The 12,640-nt window shown below is 38.9% G+C and overlaps 1 pseudogene across 1 annotated transcript; it reads left to right on the plus strand.

Moving 5' to 3' along the window:
* The first annotated feature begins 6,989 nt into the window (after positions 1-6,989).
* On the plus strand, positions 6,990-8,285 carry LOC101018880 (annotated as a pseudogene). Its single transcript, XR_645012.3, has one exon. The product of XR_645012.3 is annotated as a 60S ribosomal protein L3 pseudogene (transcript).
* Positions 8,286-12,640: the final 4,355 nt, after the last annotated feature.

Raw genomic sequence — 12,640 nt, forward strand, 5'->3', positions numbered from 1 at the left:
AATACATTGAACTAAAAAGGGTAAGTATTGTTTCAGGAACTGTTCATTCTAAGGTGTGAGTATATGTGTGAGTATGTGTGTGTGTCTATGTGTGGTGTGTGTGTGTCTTTGAGTGTTGAGTTCAATATAAAGTGGTTTCCTTTCTGTAGGCAAATTTGAAAACTATACAGTTAGATAGTGGGCTTATAAAATAATCTAGCATGAAAGCCATGTCTTATTAGAATATTTTTGTATGGGATAGTAACCAACTAACTAACCAATCAAACACACAAGCCGAAAACTTAAAGTAGAGGTACAAACTCTGGAGTATTGCAAAACCAGGAAAAGCACCATGACAAGACAGAAAGCAGAAACTACAAACTAGTCAAAAGTTTGCTGTAGGAGCAGAGAGCAGCACGGTGGAGGGCTGGTGATGGGCAGTGGCAGTATAAATAGACAGAGATGGAAACAGAATAAGAGAAAAGCTAGTCACAGGAATGGTAGGATCCCAGAATGAGGCAATATTAGACACCCATTTATAAAGGCAAGGCAAGGTGAGCTGTTATGCTTACATTCAACAAATACTTATCCACTGCTTACTGTGTGCCAGGGACCTTTCTAAGAGCTGGCTATACTGCACTGAAGAAAATAAACACAAATCTATGGTTTCATGAAGTCTGCATTATAGAGGATTGTACTAAGAGTTATATTCTAACCTATACTTAAGTTCTTCCTGATTGTGCACATGTGTTAGTGAGTTATGGTGCTTCCTAAATGTGTTCCCCATCCTTTCAACACATCTTCGTTATTTTTATTTCTTGCAACATGAAATAAGCTAAACAATGTGGCCCAAATAAAAGTTAATAGCTGAGAGTTTTGCCTAGGGTCAGTTCTCAATGTAGAAAAGTCTTATTTTAGTGAATGTAAAACCAGAGCTTATCTCTTCTTGTGGATAATGCTAGGGCCAGAAAAGAAGAAAGAATTAAATTAAATATAGTAAAAGTGTCATCACTGTTTCTTCTTTAATCATTGCAGAATTAATTAATTTATTCATTTATGTTCCAATAATTGATTCTTTATAAGGAGCCAAGAATTACTTATTCATCAACATTTGCCTAACACTTTAAGCAATTCTCGAGGTATATCCCTTCCGTCTTTTTAAGAAATATTTAACATCAAGTATCTCTTGTGTTTTTAGTATATTTTACCTCTTTCTCTCCTTTGAATCCTTCCTATCCATACATCTCTCCAGTGTCCCCCATTTTACAAAAATAACAAACATTTACATCTCTCTCAAGCAACTATGATCATCTTTGCTTCCTATCACTGATTAATGTTTCGACAGAATCTCTCCATATACACTTGCTGTTCATTTCCTTATCTTCTCAGTCCTCAACCCTTTCTAATCGGACTTCTCCCTTCATCAAGTTCTCCTTATGGCCATTTTTCTAAATTCAATGAATTTTTTTTTTCAATCTTTATCTTTCTTAATTTCTCAGCAGATGTTCAAACTTGTCAGAATGGTCTAAATTGTGCTACAGATTAAAAAAAAAGCAACAAGCAAAAAACTTACAAAATCTCAGGCTCAGGACATAAGATATTTCTCTCTTGCTCAATTTGCCTGTCTATTGAGAAGTAGTGGGAGAACTTTCTCTTAATCACTCAAAGACTTAGACCGTCTGAGCAGCCTTCATTTTGAACACTGGTGTCTTCATAGAGGGACAACTCTGGTAAACTCTACATAGGCAATTATAAATTCTTCCCAAAATCAACCCACATCATTTCTGCTCACAAGTCTTTTGCCAAAACTAAACACGTGGTCACACCTACCCACAGTGGGCCAGTAAGTAGATGTTTCCATGTTTCCGTAGGCAGAGAGCTGGAAAAAGGCGATGAGCTGGATGCAATTTCGACAGTGAAGTTCACTGATCATGCCTTGGAACTTACTCTCCCTTGGCATCTAAGAAACCACACTCTCTCAGTGCCTCCCCTCTCCCTGTGGCTGATCTTTTTCTGTCCTTGCAGCCTCACTCTCCTTCCTCTGCTCAGCTTGCCCTAGCACCTCATATCTTTCCCTGAGCAATCTCCTCCTTGTCACTGCTTCTATTACCCTCCATTCATTAACAATTTTAAATCCGTGTCCCAGTCTCTCTCTGAGCCCCAGAGGCAAATATCCAGCTCTGTTTCTTTCTACCTATGCATCTCAGTTTTAAATTGCACTTGTAAATTAGCCCCCAAATGTTTGCTACTTCAGGGAGTGTGGTACCATGAGCCACTCAATTTTGAAAGCCAAAATCCCAGTACCCATCCTTCTTTCTGCTCCTCTCTCCCCTCATATCTAATCTACCACCCCCTGCTGTCAGGTTTACCTCCTAAGTAGATCTCACCTGTATTCCTCTTTCCATGTGCACTGACGCTGCCCTACTCCAAACTACCCACATTCCTTACCTGGAATACTACAGTAACCCAACTGTCCTCTCCGTATCCATATTGGTGTTCAATAAATCATTTCTTACATTGAAAATAGTCCCCCCCCCTCCAAAAAAAGTAAATGCAATGCTTCTGCTTTAAAATTCTTAAATAACTTTCCTTTGTTCTCAGGGTAAAGCTGAAATCCATATTTGGCCAATAAGCCCTTCTGTGGTCTCTTGAGTTTCTTCCTATCTCTCCATTCTCATCAAGCGTCTTTTTAATAATTTGCTCTGCTCCAGAGGACCTATTTTAGTTCTTGGAATTTTCTCAGCTTTCTTCCACTGAAGAAATGAAATGTTGCACCTCAAATGCTTTCCTCCCTCTTTACCTTTGGATTTTGCCCTTCCACAGAAAAGCTTTCTTTAGAGTGTCTATAAAAAGAGTTTAATTCCACAACAATTATTGGCTGGGCACAGTGGCTCACACCTATAATCCCAGCCTTTGGGAGGCCAAAGCGGGCAGATCACTTGAAGTCAGGAGTTTGAGAGCAGCCTGGCCTACATGGTGAAACCCCGTCTCTACTAAAAATACAAAAATTAGCTGGGCATGGTGGCAGGCACTTGTCATCCCAGCTACTGGGGAGGCTGAGGCAGGAGAATCACTTGAACCCAGGAGGCGGAGGTTGCAGTGAGCTGAGATCACGCCATTGCACTCCATCCTGGGCAACAAGAGTGAAGCTCCATCTCAAAAAAAAAAAAAAAAAAGTGAAGAAATCATGTTTGCTTTTCAGTTAAGTTCTAGGAGGCCAGGGCCTGTGTTTGTGTTTCTTCACCATTATTTTCCTAGCTGCAAGCATGGTGTCTGGGATACAGTAAATGTTTGCTGAACATAGCCTGCATGCATGACTGAATGGCAAATACTAGATTCCTTTTGTATATCAGATTTTAGTGGAAACAAAATTTATATCATTGTTTAAAATTTCTCCAAAAAAAAAGATAATATGGTCCTATCAAAGAAATTGATGAAGAATTTTTTTTAGAAATATATGAGAGTTTTGCTAAAATGTACTTGTTAGTGGTATTTTAAGTGATAAGCTCACTAATAAAAGAAGCACAGTTTCTCATCTTTTTCCAATTATATTTTACAGATTTTCTTCTTACACAATACCTAGGGTAATGACACACATCCAGATGTGTGTGGCCATTGCTGAAAAAGAGCAATTAACTGGAAAACTGTGACAGTGATTTCCCACTTTCCATTTCAGAAAAAAGTATGAATTACTAAAGTCAGGGCTTAAAGTCATAGAGTCCATATTAAATAAATACACGCCTGCAGATTTCACTAGCTTTCTGGGAAATGAAATTAACTAGTCTCAGGCAAAAGAGATTGAGGTAATGTGTCACCCTAAATTCTAAGTTCGTGTTCTTAAGAGGTCATCCTAAGGACTGATGTTGCCAGTAAGAAGGACATAGTTTATCTTAATTACATATATTAGCTTTTTAAAGTTACTAAGGTTTCTCTAGAGGAGTTTTAAATGCTGCCCAACAAATATATGTTATTCTTACTTTCAGGCATCCTAGAATTGAGTAATCAATTTCCCTTTAAAGGAATGGGCACTGGCAATTTTACATTGTTAAGATCAAAATCTACGTTTAAAGACCAGATGTAACAAATCAAGCTTTTTATAATAAACATGACGAAAGTACTTTCAGTATATGTAAGAAAAGACAAAATATCAAATATGTTTAAGACTAAAACCAAAGATACTATTCATATTAATTATTCTATGCAACTAAATTATTTTAAACTTTTCGTATAATTTTAAAGCACTAACTTCTTGAAGATACCTAATTAGTGAATTTTGTTCTTATTATAAGAAACTTATTTTATGTAGGGGCAAATACCTATTTTATACCTACAAAACAGGTATTATCTAAATCTATAAAAGAGATTTTCTCCTATTCCACTCAATTTTGCAGGAGATTAATAATACACTAATTATCTAGACAGTGGCCTGCTGGTCAATTTGTAATGATGCCAGAGCCATTTATAGATACACATGAAGGAGATTAAGGGGACACTAGGATACAATGTGAAGAGAGATTCTTATCTTTGAAAGGTTACTTAGAATTTCTTAAGTTTAAGAGTACCTTTATTTTGTAATTTCATGTAATACATATTTATTCATACGTGGAGGAGAAAAAAAGAATACCTTCCACTTGCCCATCACAAGGATTATGGCTGACACTCCTATAATAAAAGACGAATTAGCAGGAGCCTTCAGAAATGAAGACCTAAAGACCCAGAGAAAAACAGGTATTTTTTTGTGCTAGGGTTTGATGAAGAACATACAGTGGTGTACAAATATGGTTGAACAAAAAGGCCTGTTTGTTCAGATTCTTCTTGACCTCTCTGTATAGCATCTCCTTCCTCCTAAGTCTGGGAAAGAACCCCTCTGGAATGAAGGTCTTAAGACCTACTTTCAGGCCAGGTAGGTCCAAGAATTTGTTCATGACTATGTTGACACAGAAAAGCAGGAGAAGGTGAGAAAGAAAGTGACCTTTCTAGGCTTTATGCTTTGCTTTAGGGAGAGGAATTCAAGCTTCTGTGACCTACTTTGGGGAGAATGGAAAGAGGGTAAAAGGACAAGGAAGGTCAGGGAGGCATTGCTTCAGAGGCTCTCCCATTGTCCTTCAGTTTGAATTACTCAGCAGGCCAAGGCACCATACTCCAGAGTATCTTGTTCTAAGCCCTGACACATGCAACATACAACAATGTATGAAGCAGTACGACAAAATGGCACTCAAAGGAGTTAGATGAATCTTCTTAGTGGATGAACTGGGCTCTTGATCCAGTGTTCTTTCTACCATAGCATGATAATATTTAATATCAGGCTTCCTTCTGGAATCATCAATGTGCCAATACACTAGAAACCATGATACTGCATATTTTTAAATAAATGTTTTGTATAAGTGGTTAAAAGAAACCATTTAGTAAAAGGGGGAAAAAAGTGATTTCATAAAGTTTGTATGGATCAAAAATACCTTAGGGGAATGCTTTAGGATTCCAAAGAAGAAATTAAACTGAGAAAAGTCCCTTTTATTTTCACTGGTGGGTAGATGAAAGTAAAAGTTTTGAAACATAAAAGAGCTCTGGGACTCATTTGGATATACTTGTTTGTATTGCCAAAAGGTAAACCACATAATGCAGAAGAAGATTTCTGGCCAATTTAAGAGCCTTACAAGGATAGTTTGTGGCATTACCACACAATTTCTTTTTATATTAATGCTGCTGATACTGATTTGTCTGTTGATCTCTCTCCTGGAAGATTTTCCCAATATCACTGAGGCTGTAGAAGTATCAGAGAAATACTAATTTGAAAAGTGATTTCCAAATAATCTTTCTACACACAATCCCTTTTGGAGGGATTGGGGACGGGGAATTGACAGATCACTGCATTAACATAAGAAGAGTTGTGCCATTTTTAAACAATTAAAAACTGTAGAGTATATGACTATTGCTCACATAAAAGTCAGAAACATCTACACTAATGCTGTCATGGAATTGTTGCAGGAGAAGGACAGTGAGAGCCTTCTCAGAATAATGAATGACCCATTGAGTAACAGGGTGGTTCCTCTCTGTGTTGACATCCATCCTTCTTCTCCCAACTGAGCAGTGGTCCCATGACTTTGACTCAGATTGTCCTAGAAAGAAAACTCCTCTTATGTAAGTAAACAGAACTAATCAATCATTAGAAACTGGTGACTTTCATTAACATTGTATTTCCATGCCCCTAAATGTTAAGGAGGCATTCATAGGCTAGCCTAAGAACCTAACTACTATTTTAAAAATTGTCTCTCTGGGAAATTTCCTTCTTCTCCCCCCAAAAATGATTCACACACAGAGTTGATAAGAATTTTTAAAAGCATATATGATTTAAGTCATAAAATAATGTGAACAGTAACAGTAAAGTTTGAGTGCTTTGAACATCTAGGCAGTATTTTAGTTCAAGTGTTTGTGAAATTTTTCTATGTTACTATAGATAAAAAACAAAAACAGAAATGGAAACGGGAATCCAGGAACCTGGATTCATACTCTTTCACTTCCTACGCTATGTGACCTTGCCCCAGGATAATCTGAGTCACTTTCCTCAGCTGGAAAAGGGTATAATTTGTGTTCCATCACATCTCATGGTTGTAAGGCAGTACAGAGCAATTAAAGAGCATGGACTTCAAAATGAGACAAACATGGATTTAGATTTTACCTCCACTACTTACCAAGTTATTGAATTTATCTCAATCTCAGTTTCTTATCCTTCTGAATTTGGAGGAGGATTCCAAATAATATGTGCCTAGTAACTGCTGAGCTAATAAATACTTGCAATGATTATAAGAGATGTGGATGTTGCTTGAAAACTGGTGTTAGTTAGCTAATATAACAGTCTAAGTAACATACTGTTGAATATAAGAATATGTGCAACCATTATGCAGTTTAGATCACAACTTGAAACCATAGTGTATACTGAACTTGATGCTTGCTAACATAACCGTCTAAGTAACATACTGTTGAATATAAGAATATGTGCAGCTCTACCGGCGGGATTTGATGGCGTGATGTCTCACAGAAAGTTCTCCGCTCCCAGACATGGGTCCCTCAGCTTCCTGCCTCAGAAGCGCAGCAGCAGGCATCGCGGGAAGGTTAAGAGCTTCCCTAAGGATGACCTGTCTAAGCCGGTCCACCTCACAGCCTTCCTGGGATACAAGGCTGGCATGACCCACATCGTGCGGGAAGTCGACAGGCCAGGATCTAAGGTGAACAAGAAGGAGGTGGTGGAGGCTGTGACTATTGTGGAGATGCCACCCATGGTGGTTGTGGGCATTGTGGGCTACGTGGAAACCCCTCGAGGCCTCCGGACCTTCAAGACTGTCTTCGCGGAGCACATCAGTGATGAATGCAAGAGGTGTTTCTATAAGAACTGGCATAAATCTAAGAAGAAGGCCTTTACCTAGTACTGCAAGAAATGGCAGGATGAGGATGGCAAGAAGCAGCTGGAGAAGGACTTCAGCAGCATGCAGAAGTACTGCCAAGTCATCCGTGTCATTGCCCACACCCAGATGCGCCTGCTTCCTCTGCACCAGAAGAAGGCCCACCTGATGGAGATCCAGGTGAATGGAGGCACTGTGGCCGAGAAGCTGGACTGGGCCCGCGAGAGGCTCGGGCAGCAGGTACCTGTGAACCAAGTGTTTGGGCAGGATGAGATGATCGACGTCATCGGGGTGACCAAGGGCAAAGGCTACAAAGGGGTCACCAGTCGTTGGCACACCAAGAAGCTGCCCTGCAAGACCCACCGAGGCCTGCACAAGGTGGCCTGTATTGGGGCGTGGCATCCTGCTCGTGTGGCCTTCTCTGTGGCACGTGTTGGGCAAAAAGGCTACCATCACTGCACTGAGATCAATAAGAAGATCTATAAGATTGGCCAGGGCTACCTTATCAAGGACGGCAAGCTGATCAAGAACAATGCCTCCACTGACTATGATCTGCCTGAAAGAGCATCAACCCTCTGGGTGGCTTTGTCCACTATGGTGAAGTGACCAATGACTTTGTCATGCTGAAAGGCTGTGTGGTGGGAACCAAGAAGCGGGTGCTCACCCTCCGCAAGTCCTTGCTGGTGCAGACAAAGCGGCGGGCTCTGGAGAAGATTGACCTTAAGTTCATTGACACCACCTCCAGGTTTGGCCATGGCCGCTTCCAGACCATGGAAGAGAAGAAAGCATTCATGGGACCACTCAAGAAAGACTGAATTGCAAAGGAAGAAGGAGCTTAATGCCAGGAACAGATTTTGCAGCTGGTGGGGTCTCAATAAAAGTTATTTTCCACTGGAAAAAAAAAAAAAAGAATATGTGCAACCATTATGCAAGTTAGATCACAACTTGAAACCATAGTGTATACTGAACTTGATGCTTGCTGATTATCTATCTTTTTGACTAGAATGACTAAATACAGGCTATGTAAAATTAGGAGCTTTGTCTATCTTGATAATTATTTTATTCCCAGTCTCTAAAACAGTGCCTGACACACAGTCAGCCCTTGATAATAGCCTAATACTGATGTAGAATCTATGTGTCAGGCATCTCATTTTCATAACAACCCTGTGATCTAGGTACTATTTATTATTAGCCCCTATTTACAGGTAAGAAAACGGTGACATGGACCAATCTCACAGGCAATAAAAGGCAGAGGCAAGATTTGCACCCTGTCTGGTTCCAGAGTCAATTCTCAAATGCCGCACTTTACTAGAGATAAATATTTGTCGAATAAATGAATTAGTTTCCACCTTCATCCACAATTGTTTGGTGATATCTGAACCATAATAACATTAAGGATACAGTATTAATTAAATCATTTTATGAAAAAGGATAGCCATTTTCTTTCATCTTCATACAAAGTTATCCAGAAAACTTCTTGGAGAAATAAAGGGAAAACGGTTCTATTTTCTGAGCACACTGAAGGCCAGATTACACAGAGCAGTGAGGCATGAAAGAGTTGTCCACTGTGTCTTAGTAGGCTTTGGGTAAAATGATTTGCAGTCTTCTTTACCTTAATTTAACCTCATAGAGTACATTTATTTTCCTGCAAACTGTAGAGGGAGGACACATGTTCAATGGAGAAGTCTGGCAGTCGGGGCTCTCCCTCCCCATTAACAGACCCTAAGGAAGCTGCTAGAGCTAATGCTTATTGTAGGAAGTAAAATTTTCATTTCCTATGTCACATTCTGGTTGCTTACCTTTGTATTTTTTATCTTCTCTACTCATCTAAGTATTTTCTAGGCTTGATATTATTTACCTTCAAAGTAAGCTCATGTCAGAGAAAAGCTGTAAAATAGCTTATATAACCTTGCAGAACACAAACTTCCTAAGCCTCAATTTCCTAATAATACTTTGTCCTTTCCAAGTATAGGTTTGTTGTACATCAGTATGAAATAATGCATCAAGAATTATAAATTGCTATACAAATGTGAAAAATATCATTACTCTTCTTACAGGGCTAAGGAGGTTAAATGGCACAGTGGTTAAATGCTGGAGCACTGACATAGCACGGCCTCATTCCAACCGGCCCATCACTCACGTGATCTGTGTCCTTAGTGTGCCTCAGTTCCCTCATCTCAAAAGAACTGGTAATAATAAAACCTATCATCGGGATTTTGCAAGGATTAAGAGAGTTGACACATGTAAAGTCCCCACAGCAGTGTCTGGCAGGTGATAACAATGTCTTCAAAAATATCAGCTATTATTATTTCTAAAAATTGGACCACATTACTGGAATATAAACATATGTGAAGTTTTCTTTCCTTCCTAGTAAATCTTTATATTCTGAAAACACTTTTAGGTCTATTTCTCCACTGTTTTGCCTTCTTCATTTATCCGTGAATATGAATGTATTTTATATTTATGAATAATTGCTACTAGCCCCAATTTTGCATATTCAGGAAGGATCTTAAAAGCCTCAAGTACATAATAATTTGTCATTTTCTGAGGCCTATATCAGACTCCTGTGTTCTCTAACATCTCTACTCAGATGTTCAAGTTAGAGTGAACTAATAAGTTTACATCTCAGTCCAGTTGTTTGTTCTCTACTGTTCATTGCATAAGTAGTCATCCTTATTCAAGTTTATTAGAGCTTCCCATTATCTTTTATGTACTTTTTCAGGGATAGATGGTTGGACTTCATGAGGAATTTGTATTTATAAATTTCATTATTCTACAATGTCTTGAAATCTATTATTAGTGAATGTGAGTCGTCTATCCAAAAGGTAGCAACATTCTTCAGTTCTGGATCTGTTTCCAAATATTTTTAGTAATTTTTATCCAGATGTTCATTGGAAAAATTAACTACATTATTATAAAATTAACTTCTTCCTCAAAATTATGGCTTCCTCTCTGCTGTACCTAATAAATGAACATTACCATTGATCCCAATGTCTTACTCCACATGCAAAATTTTCCAAGTTTTCTTGATTCTGCCTCCACAGTATCTCTAGCATTTATTCTTCACTTTCTAGTTTTTCCTCTTTATTAGTTTGGGCTCTTGCCTTTTCATATGTGCACTGTTGCAAGTAGCCACCTAAGTGGGCTGCTTGCCTCCAGTATCTTACACATGATCATATCACCTCCTTACTCAAAATCTTTGAAAGCTTCCTTCTGCCTAGAGTGTAACCAAAGTATAACACCATAGCATCCAGTGCCCTTCGCAACCTGAGTCATGCATCCTTTTCTAACTTACCTATCCCAATGCCTCCACATACCCTCCACTTCAGTCATAGGGGACCCTTTACAGTACGTTTGCATTAATGCATACATCTTTGCCTTAACTCAATTTGTTCTTTCTGCTTCTTTTGTCTATCTTTATTGATCTTTCATAAACTTTATCCATCCTTTAAAGAAAATCTGACACTTCCTTCCTTCTTGAGGAATACATCCCTCAGTCTTCTATGTTGCCGTGGAATAATGTAGTCAATACCACACTGTTTTAAAGTTACTATCAAAATATTATGTATCATGGGAAAATGTTTATTGCCTCTTGTCACTGAATCCCTAGAAAACAGTGTCTTAAGGCGAAACTAACCTACTGGCACTTTATTGACGACTACAGTGCCAAGGAAGCAAGAGTAAAAGAGAAAGTGAAATGAGGTAGGAAAAGAGTGAACCAAATACTAGGTGATTTTTCACTAATACAGTGGTTCCACATGGAGCCATTGTATCTCAGACCAGGCCCTCTGGGAAAAAAAGATGAGTGATTTCTTCTATTTACTCTTCCTTTCTCTCTTTCATTAGTCAAAGTTCACCCACAGGGCATTAACTCTCATAAAACCAAAGTGCATTGCCAAGCCCCTTTGGGCAGTCAGTGGACAAACCTAGGCCCCCATAGGTCCTGTTAGATTGGACCTAGGTGCTGGAAATGAGTTCTAATGGCTCATCTCATCTTAGAGGAGGCAGAAACAACTGATGCTTTTTGGAAATGAGGTGATTGCTGTGATGACCTTTATGGCAATAGGAAAAGAGTACATGTAGGTAGACAGGCGATGCCAAGGAAATCTAGGTGATGGGAACATACACACTGGGTCCAGTATACTTCTCTTTGTGCCCTGACACATAGTTAGGTTAATGTCTAAGTGTTTACTGTGTGTGGAATACAATGGTCATCAATTTCACTATTTTAAAATGTGATTTGAGGCAAAGCCAGATTACTTACATTTCACTAGGTAGTACAATCAAGGGAAAGTAGCATACATTGGGTACGACTAAGTGCCAGGCACTGTACGGAAGCCCTTTATCTTCTTTGGATGAATCTTTTAGTCTAATACTCCCAATATCCTATAAAACAGGCACTTTTGACATCTTCATTTTAAAGGTGAAGAAAGCAACAGAGTTGTTTGTCCAAAGTCAAACATCTAGTAAGTTACAGAGTCAAGACTCTGGCCCAGGTAGCCTAACTCCAGAGATTCCCCAAATATCCCCTCATAGCCGTGTGAAACTCTGTTTTAAAGAAGAGAGTCAGATCTAAACTTGGAGATGAGGATAGCTTGCATTATTCTTTACTTGGCAAATACAGAATCATTCTTGCAACCTCCTCCACAAAGCCTGGGACAACACAGAACTGCATAACCACTCTCCAATCCATTGTTGTGTGAACCCACTTTGCTATTTGTAGTCATAAGAATTCATCACTACAGAGTTCACCTGCTTTTTAAATTCACAGACTAAATTGATCAACACTATTTCTTCAGAAATCAAAAGATTTTGAGTGCCTTTGGAGTGACTTGCCACTGAAGTCACAATTGGCTATTTACTACTTGCTAAGGACTGTGCAATGTGCTCAGCTCCTGGGTTTCTGTTCTGATAATGAATTACTATAGTGATCAGGTGTTTATTTCCCTTTCTGCAGAAACGATGACTATTGAGCTCCCACATGGGCGTCTGTCTTGCCTGGAGTGAAAGATGTGTGAAGTTTATTTCAGTGTTCACTAAGTGTTTAATCAGCCAAGGAATCTGATTGCTGTCATGTCTTAGTGTAGCTCTCCAGGAAAAGCATACTTAATCTCAAAAACATCAACTAGAAGAAGCCACTTGGTTTACCTGGAACCTGATTGTGACATTGTTTGATTTACAAAATGTACCTCTCTCAGCATTCTTAGTGAATTTCAAATTTCCACCTCCTAACTTGCATAGCAAAAATTCTACCAAACCACTGA

The sequence above is a fragment of the Papio anubis genome, chromosome 4 (assembly GCF_008728515.1).
Source record: "Papio anubis isolate 15944 chromosome 4, Panubis1.0, whole genome shotgun sequence".
Classification (NCBI taxonomy): domain Eukaryota; kingdom Metazoa; phylum Chordata; class Mammalia; order Primates; family Cercopithecidae; genus Papio; species Papio anubis.